Below are 16,814 nucleotides of genomic sequence, written 5' to 3'. Positions count from 1 at the left end.
GAAACACGTGTCTCCTTTTTTAGCTCTACTTTCATTATCTGCTGGATTTTCCCAGTAATTATAGAACAGATTGAAATTTGTCACACAGTGATATCAATAAGATAACAGCAATTTTTGAAGCAAGGAAAATAACGTTTTCAACTGGAGAGGACAATATCCTCTTTGAACCAAATTAAAATTATTTTACGTAGAAATGGTTCTAAACCTTTAAATTCGAAGGGAGCAATGTCAAGTTTTAGACTTCTACTGAACATTTTCCGCAGCTCATTTAGTTGTGCTAGGTATTTTACAATTCACCCTGGACATAGAACAAACATTTTTACATAATAAAAGTATTTATTCTTTATAAGATCTCAGACAACAAGTAAAAAAACATTAAGTTCGGCCGGGCCAAACTTTTAATACCCTCCACCTTAGGGTAAAAGAAACATTAGAAAAAATGTGGCAAAAACCATTAAAATGCCGAATATCGGGAGGTACCGTTATATGCGGGCTACACCAAAACGTGGACCTATAATTACAATGTTTCGCCACACGAACTAGGACCCATTATGACCCACAAATACCAATTTTTAGACAAATCAGTGAAAAAAATGTGGCAAAAACCATCAAAATATCGAATATCGGGAGGTACCATTATATGGGGGCTATATCAAATCATGGACCCACGCATGCAATGTTTCGCCACCGAAGCTGGAACCCATTATAACCAACAAATACAAATTTTCAGACAAATCCTTGAAAAAACGTGGCAAAAATCATCAAATTACCGAATATCGGGAGGTACCTTTATATGGGGGCTATACCAAAACGCGGACCTATAATTACAATGACTCGCCACACGAACTGGGACCCATTATGACCCACAAATACCAATTTTCAAACAAATCCGTGAAAAAATGTGGCAAAAATCATTAAATTACCGAATATCGGGAGGTACCGTTATATGGGGGCTATACCAAAACGTGGACCTATAATTATAATGTTTCGCCACACGAACTAGGACCCATTATGACCCACATGTAATAATTTTTAGACAAATCAGTGAAAACATGTGGCAAAAACCATCAAAATACCGAATACCGGGAGGTACCGTTATATGAGGGCTATACCAAATCATGGACCCATACATGCAATGTTTCGCCACCGGAGCTGGAACCCATTATGACCAACAAATACAAATTTTCAGACAAATCCGTGAAAAAATTTTGCAAAAATCATCAAATTACCGAATATCGGGAGGTACCGTTATATGGGGGCTATACCAAATCATTGAAACATACATGCAATGTTTCGCCACAAGAGTTGGAAACCATTATGACCCACAAATACCAATTTTTAGACAAATCCGTGGAAAAATGAGGCAAAAAAAAACTAAAATACCGAATATCGGGAGGTACCTTTATATGGGGGCTATACCACAACGTGGACCTATACATGCAATGTTTTGCCACACGCTCAGGGACCCGTTATGACCTACAAATACCAAATTTCCAGACAAATCCGTGAAAAAATGTGGCATAAATCATGAAAATACCGAATATCGGGAGGTACCGTTATATGGGGACTATACCAGAACGTGGACCGATATATCTCATTTTCAATACCAACCATCCTAGACACAATGCAAATAGCTCTGCTAAATTTTGGCGCTCTACGTCAAATATTGTGGGCTGTATCGTGATTTCAACAGACAGACAGACAGACGGACATCGTTAAATCGACTTAGAATTTTATGCTGATTATGAATATATATACTTTATGGGGTCTAAAACGAATATTTAAGGATGTTACAAACGGAATGACAAAGTTAATATACCCTCCTTTCCAAGGTGGAGGGTATAAAAATGACTCTTCGGCAATCAATAGAGTTAAATGCTTTAAAAATCATTGAGTCTTGTGTTCATTTTACATTGCAAATTTAAACTCATAAATAAATGAACCTCCCCATTCTATTTGCTTATTAATCTACCTTTTACAATAAATACCTACTGTAAGAAAAACACAACAAATGCCAAACAACAAAAAAAATACAACCGATCGATCGACAACTACACTACAAGCACATGATTCTATTTCTAGATGTTTATTCCCTCGTCCGCAACAACAACGAGCACAGCACACACTTCTCACATTAGTTATATGTGAATGAGTGTTGTTGTTGTTGATCGTCACCACATCAGGCCAAACACACAAGAGACGTCGATAACAACTGCTTATTTTAGTAGTATTTGACTCTAGGAAATGTGTATTCGTTAACATTCGTACAAATCGTGTGATTCTGTTGCTTTCTTTTAATTCTCAATTAGTTCATTTTCAGCCCACCTAATAAAGTTGACTGTTGGCGTTGAAAAGTTAAGACTATACTTCACAGGATCATTTCTGTAGTCAGTCTTCAATTACTTTCATTGCAAAATGGAAAACCATCAACCTGCGATGAGGAGGTACATCGTTCTATCTGTAGCGTGAGGTTTTGAACTTTGCCATTCTTTTGGGATCTCTACGGAATTCCATTGGTGGTATTGTTTCTTCGATGATCGCTCGATTCAAACGGATAGAACGACTTCTGAGTGGTTGCTCTTTTTAATTTAATAAATTTGATGTTTCCCTTATACCCTACGTCCACGTAGTGGTAGGGGTGTTAAGTCTTTGTGCCTTTGTTTGTAACATGGAGAGGGAAGTGGGAGATAGAACGGACCCATGGTAAGAATATAGGTGGGCGCTTCGGCACACAGCTGTTGGGACAATGAACTGGCAAACCAATTTTGGAATTGAAAATGTTGAATGAAAAATTATTTAAATTTATAAAAATTGTTGAAAAACACGCATTATACTCCTCCGAATGACGTCGTATAAGAAAACAAATAAAAATCGACCTATATTTGAAAAGACATTTCAAAATTTTTGACATATCAATGTTCCCAAGCGTTGATGCATCTACCTGTATTTTTCTACCATGGATGGACCCATAGACAACGAAAAGTTAGTTTTATCTTTTATCAAGGCGGCTCTCATCATAGTCAATTTTATGGTTTTTCAAGAATTTCACTGGATATTTCCATATTTTCGATGCCATCTCGTAGTTTTCACTTATGTTTTATTATGGAAAAAAATTTAAATTATAAATATCCTTATAGTTTATGATATATGAATTGTATGATTTCAATATTATCACTCAAACCCCTGAAACGTTATAAACGACATCTCTTGATCCGAATTTTTTCGGAGATGAACGGAGAGAGCATTTCGTTATCTATATTTTTATTTGTCTATGGTTAGACCCATGGTACAATAAGGAGGCAGAATAGCTTCGTAGACCTACAGAAATACAGCCCTAAGGCTATGCCCGCTTCCTTGTTAGACTCATTCAAAATTATATACAACAAGTTGTTTTAATTTTTTTTTTTCATATTTTTCCTCATTTTTAAAATGATTTATATAACGGGAAAAATGAATGAATAACCTGGATTTTCTCTGAAAAATATGATCCAAACTATTCAATCCTTAAATTTCATGGGTAAACTTGTTAACAGCATTAATGCGCGCGCCGCAATGTACGGGTCTTCCAATCATTGGTTTTGAAAATAATAAATACGTTCACAAAATTGGCAGAAGTCGGGCACACTTAGAAAAAAATTGTAATCCGCTGAGTGCTCTACCTTACCTTTTTATTGTACCATGGTTAGACTCATAGTTACTTTTGAGGATCTTCATAGAATCACTTTCTGAGTCGATTTATGCAGGTCAGTCCGTCTATCCGTCTGTCCGTCTTTCCGATTAAGATGAAATTTTCCGAACAATTTTGTTTGGTCCAAGAACGAACCCTATTGAAATTGGCGATAATCGGATCAGTTTTTGATGATAGCTCCCATACATCTTCAAATGATTTCGAGTTAAATGTGTGCTAAATGGCTAATATAAATCCAAATGACCAGTGTTTTGGTACATTCCAACGAATTCAGTCAAGAAGCAAGTAAATCAAATTTGGAGAAAATCGGTTCAGATATAGCTATAGCTCCAATATAAGTTTCATACGATTAGGTGTTTGAGTCCCTCACATTCGTAATATGCACTTTACGAGAATCATATTTGGTCCCAGATATCAGAAACAGTCCAGAAATACCTTTGCCAAATTGTATCAAAATCTGTTCAGATTTAAATATAGCCCCCATATATATATATTTAACCGATTTCGGATGCACCAAATAGCCAATATCAGTCAAAATTACCTGAATTTTGGCACATCGCACCAAATTCAGTGAAGAATCAAGTAAATCAAATTTGGAGAAAATCGGTTCAGATATAGCTATGGCTACCATATACATGTTTTATCCGATTGGGTGTTTAAGTCCCCCACATTCGTAATATGCATTCGACAACAGATATCTTATAGAGCTCGGAAATATCTTTGCCAAATTTTATCAAGATCGTCTAGCTCCCAACTATTCTTAATCCGATTTCAGATTTTTTATGCAAATAATGGTTAATATCATCCCAAATGAAGTAAATTTCGGAACGTACATTTCCATTTGGTGGAACTCGGCTCCAATATGTATTTTTTATACCCTCCGCCATCCTATGGAGGGTATATTAACTTTGTCATTCCGTTTGTAACTCCTCGAAATATTCATGTCAGACCCAACAAAGTATATATATTCTTGATCAGCGTAAAATTCTAAGTCGATTTAGCGATGTCCGTCCGTCCGTCTGTCTGTCTGTCTGTTGTAATAACACTATCTTTCGAACGAATTGAAGTGCACACATGCTACTTTTGCCAGTAGGCAGGTTAAGTTCGTAAATGGGCCATGTAGGTTCACGTTTTCATATAGCCCCCATATAACGGTATTTCTCGATATTCGGTATTTTGATTATGTTAGCGACATTATTCACCGGAATTGTTCAAAGTTTGGTATTTGAAGTTCGAAATGGATACTACAGCATAAGATGTAAAATTGTCTGTGCTGGCCCACGTCTTCGTATAGCCTCCATATAACGGTACCTCTCGATATTTGGTACTTTGATGATTTTAGCGACATTATTCACCGGAATTGTTTCAAATTACGTATTTAGAGTTCGTAATGGGAACTACAGTCTGTGACAGAAAAATGTCTATGCAGGTCCATGTCTTCGTATAGGCCCCATATGTCAGTATCTCCCTATATTCGGTATTTTGACGATCAATACTCACCGAAATTGTTTGAGAAGTCGTATTTGAAGTTCGTAATGGATGCTACAGTCTGTGGCAGAAAATTGTCTTTGAAGGTTCCGTCTTCGTATAGCTCCGATATAACGGTACCTCCCTATATATATATATCCCTATATATTTTGATGATTTTACCAACATTATTCACCGTTAATTTAAAGTTTCGAATTTGAATATGGTAATGGCTTATGACAAACAATGCCTATGTAGATCCACGTCGTATATATCTCAATATAACGGATATATTCGGTGTTATTAAAATTTTAACAAATTTTTAACGGATCTTATTTTTCGAAAATATCCAAATTCGTTCCAAATGGTGGATGGTATTGAAAGTTCGGCCAGCCCGAACTTACTGCTTTTTAACTTGTTTAAAATATAATCCTTCTCCAAGTGATATGTATATGTATGTAGTATAGTAATGTCCGTCAAATTTTGTCAATATCGACTCTGAATTGGATATGCCTCCCATATATTAGTTTTACGTTCTACGTAACAAACAGAATGACAAATTTAATATACCCTCTTTTCCATGGCATTTAATTGGAATTAATTCGAGTAGTTTTTGAGGTGATAAATCGATCTGTCAATCAGCTCTTATGTATGTGCAGATATGCATGCATAAGTATATGACGGCATGTAATTTTCTTATTTCGCGTTCCTAAACAAATATTTTTTTTCTATATTTCTTTCACTTGCATTTGCGTATTATTTTAACTTCAGTTTTTCATACTCGAATGACTTGAATGCATGCAACTATTCCCGGCATGTGGTCTAAATTGGCATTTTATGCAATTGATAGTTTATGGATGGCAGTGGGTGGGTTGGTTGCCTGGCTGGCAGTGCTCCAGTCATGACTTTGCCAACAAGAATTGAATCAACGCGCCACGAACATACACACAAATCACTTTCAGGGCTTTGTGTTAAGCTTTGCATTTGCAATGCAGACTCCACCACTTCCAATGGAATTCTCTGTTCTTTGCACCATTATCCTTCTCCGACACAAATTCCAAAGTGCGAAATTTATGTTCTAGGTTTGTTTTGTTGTGCGGGCGTTGAAGCTTGTGATGTGACTACTGATGCTGATGTTTATGGGTAATGTTTATTTGATTTCAACTGCGGCATTTGGCGGCGACGGCACACTTGGTCACTGAGATGTGTGTGTGCCGTACATATTTTATTTGAATTTATTCAATTTTTTTGTTTTATAACATTCATGCTCTGGCTCAGCAGAAATTCAAATTTATTTTCATCTTTGGCACTTTGTTTTATTTTTTATGCGTTTTGGACTATAAATGTTGCGCTGTTTGGTATACATTTTGTTTAAGGTTTACAGTTGAGGATTTATGTTCGGCAATTTTTAAATACGTCAGTGCCTCGATAGGTATATCCTAGAAATTACAATTTTTTATAGGTATTACTCGTTTTTTTATTATTTTCCTAAAATAAATCTCTTTTGCATTTTGCAAGACCAGTAAGGAAAAGTCAAAACGGACGGGGCCGACTACATGATACCCTACACTACTACCATGAATATTTAGTAGAGCTCCTGTATCAAACGAATTATTTGAAGTAAATCATACCACCTATCAAACTTTGGCTTAAGAGCAGTTACAATTTGGTTTTAGAGGAAATTAATATATGGGAGACATATCCAATTCTGAATCGATTTAACCAATTTTTTCGGAGAAAAAAATATATATCGGGACCGAGTTCCACCAATGGCAACGTACGTCCCGAAATTCACTCCATTTGGGCTGATATTAGCCATTATTTTCAAAATAAACCTGAAATCACAATAAGGATATATATGGGAGCTATATGACAATCTGAGCCGATCTCGATAAAAATATGGCAAAGGTATTTTCGAGCTCAATAAGATATCTGGTACCAAATATCATTGTTGTGGAGTGCATATTACGAATCTGAGGGGTTTAAACCCCAAATCGGATGAAACATATATATGGGAGCTATAGCTATGTAATCTGAACCGATCAAATTTGATGTACTTCCTTCGAGACTGAATTAGGCCGGATGTGCCAAAATTCAGGTAATTTGGGCTGATATAGTCCATTTAGTGCACAAATAACCCGAAATCGGTTGAAGGTATATGTGGGAGCTATATCCAAATCTGAACCGATCTTGATAAAATTTGGCAGATGTATTTCTGGGCTGTATTCGATATCTGATACCAAATATCATTGTTGTGGAGTACACATTACGAATCTGAGGGATATAAACCCCAAACCGGATGAAACAAATATATGGGAGCTCTAGCTATATCTTAACCGATTTTCATCAAATTTGATGTACTTACTTCTACACTGAATTAGGTCGGATGTGCCAAAATTCAGGTCATTGAACTGACATACATAAATCGACTCAGAAAGTGATTCCATGAATATCCTCAAAACTAACTATGGGTCTATCTCGCTTCCTTCTCCATGATACAAACAAATGTACAAAGACATAGTACCCGAATATTGGGATTACCGGTACCGGGAGGAACCGAATATTGGGAGGTACCGTTATATGTAGGTTATACGATTTCGCAGACCTATATAGTCAATTTTTTCGGGTGCTATAGTAGGCACGAAAAACTCCTTGTGTAGAATTTCAGAAAATTCTATTGGAAAAAGTGGCTAAGATCATCAAAATACCGAATATCGTGGACCGATATATCTTCGAACTTGACCTGCCTGCAGACAAAAGAGGGATCTGTGCAAAATTTTAGCTTCCTATCTTAATTCGTTTAGACTGTAGCGTGATTACAGCAGACGGACGGACAGGGCTAAATCGACATAGAATTTTATGCTGATCAAGAATATATATGCTTTGTATATAAACGTATATTTCAAGGTGTTACAAAAGGAATGATAAACTTAATATACCTTCCATGCTATGGTGGAGGGTAAAAAATTTGCTTTATCTATATTCCATATTCTTGTGTAACAATAATTTATTGTTTTAAATAATTATCTGTTATTACAATAAAAATTAATGTAGACTTATTTTTATTCTATCACAGTATTATATAATAATCTTGTTTATTTAAAAAAAAACTCTTTTTTCATAAACCAAAGCCTCTCTCTCGGATTTAAAAAAATCAAAATTAACAAAAAATCTAGGGGACACCCGGGTTTGAACCGGGGACCTCTCGATCTGCAGTCGAATGCTCTACCACTGAGCTATATCCCCTGATGTTAGCTGTGTGTCTAACAGCTCTGTTAAGAAAACAGCCACTCACAGCAATGGCCATTAGTAGTGTGTTGTTCTTTTGCTGTTGTTAACATAATTCTATATTTGTAACAGTCGCATCAATGTATGAAATCATTCGATGGTATTTTCAATACTGTTTGTTGTTGTTGTATGTGGTCGCGCTCACAGCTATGGTGGTTGTTTTGAAAAAGTAGTTTGACTTGTGCTAATCTTGTGTGTTAGGGTGAAGTAAAAATTGTGGTTAAACAATGTCTAGCTTCGAGTCATTATACTTCACGCAAGGACAGTACTGTTTTGGAGAGAAATATTTTGGAAGAATAATTCAGATACTTTTATATAAAAATGTTTTCTTTAGCAAATGGTGGTGGGTATTAAGGGTTCGGCCCGGCCGAAATTAATGTTGTTTTACTTGTTATACCCTATATAAATATAAGTTTGTCATTCCGATTGTAGCACCTCGAAATGTACATTTTAGATCCCACAAGTATATATATTCTTGATCGGCATAAAATTCTATGTCGATTTAGCGATGTCGGTCCGTCTGCCTGGTTGTCTGTAGAAATCACTCTAGCTTCCGAACGAATTGAAGTAAATTGATAAAATTTTACTCAAATGTATATTATGTCTGCAGGACGTTTGGTATTGAAAACGAACCATGTAGGTCCATGTAGATGTTGTATAGCCCCCATATAATAGTACCTCCCTATTTTCGGTATTTTGGTGATTAAAGCGACACTATTTCAAATTTGGTATATGGGGTTCGTAATGGGTTATTCAGCCTAAGACAGAGAATTGTCTGTGCAGGTCCTCGTTTCCGTATAGCCCCATATAATTGTACTCCCTATTTTCGGAATTATGATGATTTTAGCGACATTATTTACCGGAATTGTTTCAAATTTGTTATTTGAAGTTCGCAATGGATACTACAGCCTAAGACAGAAAATTGTCTGTTCAGGTGCACGTCTTCGTATAGCCCCCATTTAACGGTACCTTCCGATATCCGGTGTTTTGATGATTTTAGCGACATTATTCACCGGAGTAGTTTCAAATGACGTATTTAGAGTTCGTAATGGGAACTACAGTCTGTGACAGAAAATTGTCTATGCAGGTCCACGTTTTATTGTAACTCCCATATAAAGATACGTCCATATATTCGGTATCTTGATGATTTTAGCTACATTTTTCACCGGAATTGTTTCAAATTTGGTATTTGAAGCTTGTAATGGATACTACAGCCTAAGACAGAAAATTATCTGTACATGTGCACACCTTCGTATGGCCCCCATATAACGTTAGCTGTCGATATTCGGTATTTTGATGATGGCTTAAGACAGAAGTTGTCTATACAGGTCCACATCATCGTATAGATCCTAATATAACGGCTACATTCGGTATTTTTATTATTTTAACAGAATTTTGAACGGAATTTATTTTTTTGAAAATTGCCAAATTCGTTCCAAATGGTGGAGAGTAATGACAGCTATTTTATTTTTTAATATAATTCATCTCGAAGTGATATAATGCACTCTATAGCAATGTTATTTGGTATAAAATATAAAAATGTCTCCTTCAAATTTGATGAAAATCGATTCAGAATTAGATATGCCTTTCATATATTAGCTCCCTCTGAAACCAAATTATAACTGCTTTAAAGCCAAAGGTTGATAGGTGGTATGATCTACTTGAAATAAATTCCCAATATGAATTCTTTTGTTACGGGAGCTCTACTAAATATGCATAGTGGTGTAAGGTATCATAAATCGGCCCGCCCGACTTTTGACCTTTCCTTACTGGTTTTCGTTTGTCTTAACTAAAAACGATGCCTTTCCGCTACAGACGTTGTCAGTGAATTATGAATGTCGTCAAAGATGACATGCAGCGACATTTATAAATAGAACCATCTATTGGTATTTTACTAACGGGTTTATACTTCACAAAGTTAAAAGCATACTTTTAGGCAGACTATTTAATCGCAATTTGTGGTTTTTCTTTAGTCTAAACAAAGCCGCCCTGGGATGCTAGTTTAACTTAGCAAACAAAAGTCGAATTATTGATTTGTTTTAATTTTTATGGTTTTTTATTCTAGGCTTTCACATCTATGTTCCGCATAAATTTATTTTTAACTTTAAAAATCATAATATCCCCTCATTTTCATTACGTAGTAAAAATGTAACAATTATGGCATTTTATTTCCCAAACTACTTACCATAAAATACGATTTTTGTTTCCTTCCGCCTACACCAGAAATATGTAACACAATCTTTAAAGGATATTCTAAAAATATAATGGCTCAATTTTTATTGTTTTTGAATTAATGCAGCTAAAAAATGCGAAATAGTCTTGAAAAGGCTATCATCAGCGGCTTTTGTGGCATTAACTTTAGATACTATTTTATGGGATTTCTTACACAACCATTTTGTCGTTACGGAAAAACGTCATCAAAAGTGGTCATAAAAAATACATTAAATGACAAATAAATGTATCCCGTTGTCATTTTATTGCGAGGGATATACGGACATAGATAAAAATTTAAATAATGGACTATTCTATGGTGACACTGGGCGACACTTCCCACGCGATGTCCAACACTAGTTGACCAACCACCACCACAAATGGCCATAATAAACGGTTTAAATGGATATTAGTTGGAGAGCTTGTTTTGACAAATTTATTATCATTGCCTCGGCGGTAAAGGTTTTGTTGTAAATTGTAAGTTATTATCAGGCTTGGAACCTATTCACTGCTCGGCGAGAACTCTTTTTTTTTTTTTTTTGATTTCCATTCAACCACCCACTGGGGAATTGAAGTGGTCTCATTTCCCGGTATTGGTTTCATGCCAACACAACCATAACCGATGCCGATGGCAATAAACTTTGCACATCAATATGTAATCAATCACAATGAAATATTGTTTATGTGTTGGGGGTGAAATGAACTGAAAATTGGACTCATGTCCATGGCGAGCATATATATGTCGGTATATACATACATACATACATACATACATACATATGTTGGTATGTACATATATTGGGGTGCGATGAGATTGCTTTTTTGCGGGAAAAAATTAAATTCCTAATAAAAAAGCATAGGGCTAGGGCAAACAAAAATCTTACAAGTTTTTGAATTTTGAATGAATGAAATAATAACAACAGGTCTGTTAATTTTAAATGTATGCATGTAAATATGGTTTATTGATAAACGAGAAATGGCAGAAAAAAATTGTGGTGGACACATTGAATATGTTGTGGAGTCTGTTGATGATTTTGTAAAATTTGCTACAAATACTTTCATTTTTATTTTTTTTTTTCATTTTAAACCCAAATGTTATGCCAACTTTGAGTGATATAGCGGATAAGGCAGTGATATTTTAAAGCAGATAAGTGGGACCAAATGCTGATATAAAGAAAAACCAGTAAGAAAGAAGTCAAAAGTAGGCCGGGGCCGACTCTGTAATACCCTACATCACTATGCATATTTAGTAGTACTCCCGTAACAAAAGAATTTTTTTTTTTTAAGCAGATCTTATCACCTATCAACATTTGGCTTTAGAATAGTTATAATTTTTTCTCAGAGAAAACTAACTATGGGAGCCATATCCAATTCTGAACCGATTTTCACTAAATTTGACATTTTTATCTTTCATGTCAAATAACATTACTATAGAGTGCATAATATCATTTCGAAAAGGATTATATTAAAGAACTATATATCGGAGACGAGTTCCATCAAATCAAATCCATTTGGGCTGATATTAGACATTATTCGGACAATAAACCTGAAATTAATTATTAAGGATATGTATTTCCGAACTCTATATCTGCTACTAAATATCACTCTTGTGGAGTGCACATTACCAATGTGAGGGACTTCAACATCAAATCGAATAAAACATATATATGGGAGCTATAGCTATACCTGAACCGATTTTCACCAAGTTTGATGTACTTGATTCTACACTGAATTCGGTCGGATGTGCCAAAATTCAGGTCATTTGGATTGATATTGGCATTTTGGTGCACAATTAACCCGAAATCGGTTGAAGATGTATATGAGAGCTATATCTAAATCTGAATTGATCTTAATAAAATTTGGCAGTTGCATTTTTGGACTGTATCTGATGTGAGGGACTTAAACATGAAACATATATATGGGAGCTAAAGTTATATCTGAACCGATTTTCACCAAATTTGATGTACTTGCTACTTGACTGAATTTGGTCGGATGTGCCAAAACTCAGGTCATTTGGTCTGCTATTGCTCATTTGGTGCGCAATTAACCCGGTTCCGGCTGAATATATATATAGGAGCTATATCTAAATTTGAACCGATTATTACCAATTCCAATCGGGTTCGTCTTTGGACCAAAAAATATTGTTCGGAAAACTTAATCTCAATCGGATAATAAATGCGACCTGCATTTTATTTACAAGAATACATGGACAGACGGGCGGACGGATAGACAGACTGACATGCATAAATCGACTCAGAAAGTGATTCTATGGAGATCCTCAAAAGTAGCTATTGGTGAGGTCGCTTCTTTGTCAGCGAAGATTCTGCCTTAACATTTTAGATTCGTTCCATCAGTTCGTTTTTTTCTACTCAAAATGCATAATTTATGCAGTTAGACAATTTTTTTTTTTATAAAACCTTCATACATCGAACTATATTTTTAGATTTTCAAGGACTTATATATTATTCAAGTTTTTCAATTTTCGGAAACAATAATAGGAAAAAGGTTTACCGTTTACACTAAAAAGTCTTCAATATCATAAAATATAAAGTTTACAGATGAGAATATTAATAGAATCATTGCACATGGGATCCACATCCTATTTTTCTGTCCAAAACTATTTCAACGTCTCCATAGGTAAGCCCTAGAAATCAACAGTAACCTCAATATTTAATTTCGGTATGGTGGCATTTAGTACGCAGATTCAAAACAATCTACATTTCTCCATCCTAGACAGCAACAGTGATCGAAATTTAGTACTATTTAGTACTTTTAGAACAGTTTTTCTACCCACCTCCATATCTAAGTTCAAGATAACAGCAAGTACCTCAAAATCAAATTTTAGGATTTCCATATACCAAATACTAAAGTTAGTACCAATTTGTAATTTTCGTACAAATGAAGGACATATTATCAAACAATCGCCAAATCTCAAACACAGATACTATCAGTAATCTTGATATCAAATTTCAGAATTTTATCTCTAACCCTTCACTCAATATGGCACTATTCAGTACTTTTTGCACAATTATAGTACACATTTCTGAAACCACATCCATATGTCCAGGCTACAGTTCGCACACTTAGTACACATTTTCAAAACCACCTTCATATATCAAACTTCGTTTCCAAACTTGATTCTCATACCAAATTTCGTGGTTTTATTCTATCCCTTCACATAATATATATAGTTTTCATAACCTTAAAGTTCAAATTTCTAAAAACCCTTTGGTACATCTATCCTGCACTCTATCAGTAAGTCTCTTTCCAATGTCAAAATTGTAGCTTCCAATACAAAGATTAAATTTGTAGTACTTTTCGTATCATTTTAGTACGAATTTCCAAAAACCAAGCCTATCACACTGCTGTGCACCTAGACAGTGTCTCATTCAAAATTTTATGATTCCATCTTCAGCCGTTTTGTGTGGGAGTTCCAGACCTATCGGTTCACCCAAAACAAAATTGTTCCAAATTTAGTACTATTTAGTACATATAAGTACGAATTTATTACCACACAATCCTACACAACAATACCAGTTCAAAAGTTCAGCATCCCAACCTTATCGTTTCACCTAAATCCAAATTGTATCAAATTTAGTACACTTTAGTACATATAAGTACAAATTCCCAAAACTACGTACATATCAGCACTACTGGTTCACGCAAATCATATAGACCAATTGAATTTTTTTTTTTTCAAATTTCAGAATTCCAACTCTGTTTGTTTTTCCAAAATGTAAATTGTGCCAAATTAAGAATCATTTAGTACATATAAGTTAAAATTTTCTAAACTACCTACATTTCTCAATCCTAGAATTCAAAAGTAATCTTTTTTCCAAATTTTAGGATTAAAACTCTATTGGTTCAAAATATAAAATGTACCAAATCTAGTACCATTTAGTAAACATAAGTACGAATTTCCAAAGCGATCTACATTCCATGCTTCAAATTTAAATTGTACTAACTTTAGTACAAGAGTGTCCCTCACCCAAATTTTCAAAACTACCTCCTCACATCGACCTTACCTCTTAACCTTCATTCCCATTCCAAATTTCAAGTTCTTAGTTCCTAACGTTCTCATTATACGAAATAGTACCAAATGTAGTACATTTTTATACTTTTCGTACACTTATAGTGCGAATTTCCAATTATCCTTTGGTAGCTTTTTCATACACTCCATCACCTCATTCCAAATTTAAGAGTTCTAGCTCTACTGCTTCCTAAAATACAAAGGGTACCACATTAGTACATTTTAAAACTTTTCGTACAGTTTTACAGTACAAATTTCCAAAAACCCAGTCTCATCTAACCCCTTCTGGGCGACCCTTACACAAAATTTCAATATTCTAGCTATAACCGTTTCTTCTAGTCGTTTATTAATCGTTAAGTCAGTCAGTTAGTCAGTCAATTACTTTACTCTAGAACTCCAATAAAATTGTTCGGCTTCGGTTTTGTTGCGTGCACCGTTGGTCACTATAATGGGAGAACAAGTTCCCTTATTAGCAACACACGTTGATAGAGATTATTGGTATATTCAAACTCAAACCTTACTTAACCGACCGACAACTACTATATCTCCCTCGTAAAAACACCAATTTCCCATTAATTTCGTATTTTTGTTAATTTTGGACATTTCCTTAAATTTTCTCGAAAATAATCCCTCTCCTATTCACAACGTATAAATACTAAACAAAAATTTATTGTCATTTTTTTCAAAGAATACATAATCTCTGAAGAATTAATCTATGTAACAAGTCCTTTAGCTTAAAGTCTACATCGAGCGCATATGCTTTCACAAAAAGGGAAGGGGAACACAAACAATTTGTGGGAAAATCAACAGTTGCCAACGCACAACAAGCCAGCGTCTGACCACATGGGAGCAATTGGATATTGCCCGCAACACGCTTAAGAGAGTTTAGTGAAACTGTTGCCGAACTATACATCGAATCCACAAATTACATGGATAAGTAATTTCCCTCTGTCGAAAAAGCAACAGGACTCCATGGCCAGAATCCCAAATGGTGAAATTTCAAAATCAAAAGGAAAACATTTGGTGAGTTGTCAGTTGCCAAAAATAATGCAATGCTATTCGTGGGGGGAGGTAGAGATAAAAATAACGGCTAGAGGATGTTGTTTGTAGACCATTGATTAGCCTGTGTCCAACTGGATATTAACGAACAATTCTTTGGAATTCACGAGCTAATGTCACGTGAAGAAGGAAATTGAAATAAACTGCTGCCATGAATGGTCCAAAATTGTAAAAAGCAATGGAGGCCAATTTGATACTTTTAAATGTTTGAAGCGTGTTTTAGATTATTTTCTACGAGGAACATGCTTGGGCGGGGACTTTTGTTGATATTCAATTTAAAAAGGAATACGTATGGCAAAAAAGACACTAATGAAAATAGCAATGTTATTAAATTAACAAGGAAAGAGGAGGACTAAATTTTGGGTCATAACACGTGCGCTTCAAAAAAAAAAAAAAATAAATAAATAAAAAAAATATAAATAAATAAATAAATAGAAATTAAATAAAAGAAGTTAAAAAGTATCAGTTGGTTTTGCCGGCAGATAGGGTATTCATAAATGTTCGATAATTTAAATATATTTTGACTTCTGTTATGATTATTCAAATTGTTGACCCTCTATGCATTGGGTTCCTAAGCAATAGACCAATAATGTCCATTTCGTATCGGACCTAAATAAATATGATATAAATATTGCAACGTGTCAGGTTTGAACAATATTGGTTACTTCCTTGACACATATGTGCTAATTTTTAGAAAAGGTTAAAATGTACCCGACGTCCCAGATATAGTCGACCGAATTATTCTTTTTTCATACTTCATCTAATACAATTGAAAATATGGGTGTGGACAAATTTACAACAAAATCGCAAGTTATGACAGATATAAGTATTGAAAATTGTGACCCTATGTGGTTGAGGTATCAGAAGGCGTTCGCAGATATCAATCATCTTCACAACAGATATTGTGTTAGAAAAAATGTTTGGATGTGTAAAATTTGAAGAGAGTTGGATGCTTATTTTGACTTCTTTCAGCCTTTGTGGGTGAGGTATCAGAAGGAATGGTCCGATCTTTACCATCTTTATAAAAGATCTTGTGTTGATGTAAATATTGAGATGTACCAAGTCTGAATG

The 16,814-nt window shown here is 34.8% G+C and overlaps 2 non-coding genes across 2 annotated transcripts; one reads left to right on the top strand and one right to left on the bottom strand.

The window, feature by feature from the left end:
• Nucleotides 1–2,357: 2,357 nt before the first annotated feature.
• On the top strand, nt 2,358–2,575 carry LOC131801331 (small nucleolar RNA U3). Its single transcript, XR_009341791.1, has one exon. It is a non-coding gene; the product is annotated as a small nucleolar RNA U3 (small nucleolar RNA).
• Nucleotides 2,576–8,329: 5,754 nt separating this feature from the next.
• On the bottom strand, nt 8,330–8,401 carry TRNAC-GCA (transfer RNA cysteine (anticodon GCA)). Its single transcript has one exon. It is a non-coding gene; the product is annotated as a tRNA-Cys (tRNA).
• Between the last annotated feature and the right edge of the window lie 8,413 nt (nt 8,402–16,814).

The sequence above is a fragment of the Musca domestica genome, unplaced genomic scaffold, assembly GCF_030504385.1.
Source record: "Musca domestica strain aabys unplaced genomic scaffold, Musca_domestica.polishedcontigs.V.1.1 153, whole genome shotgun sequence".
NCBI lineage: Eukaryota > Metazoa > Arthropoda > Insecta > Diptera > Muscidae > Musca > Musca domestica.
This window is presented reverse-complemented; position numbering and strand designations above follow the sequence as displayed.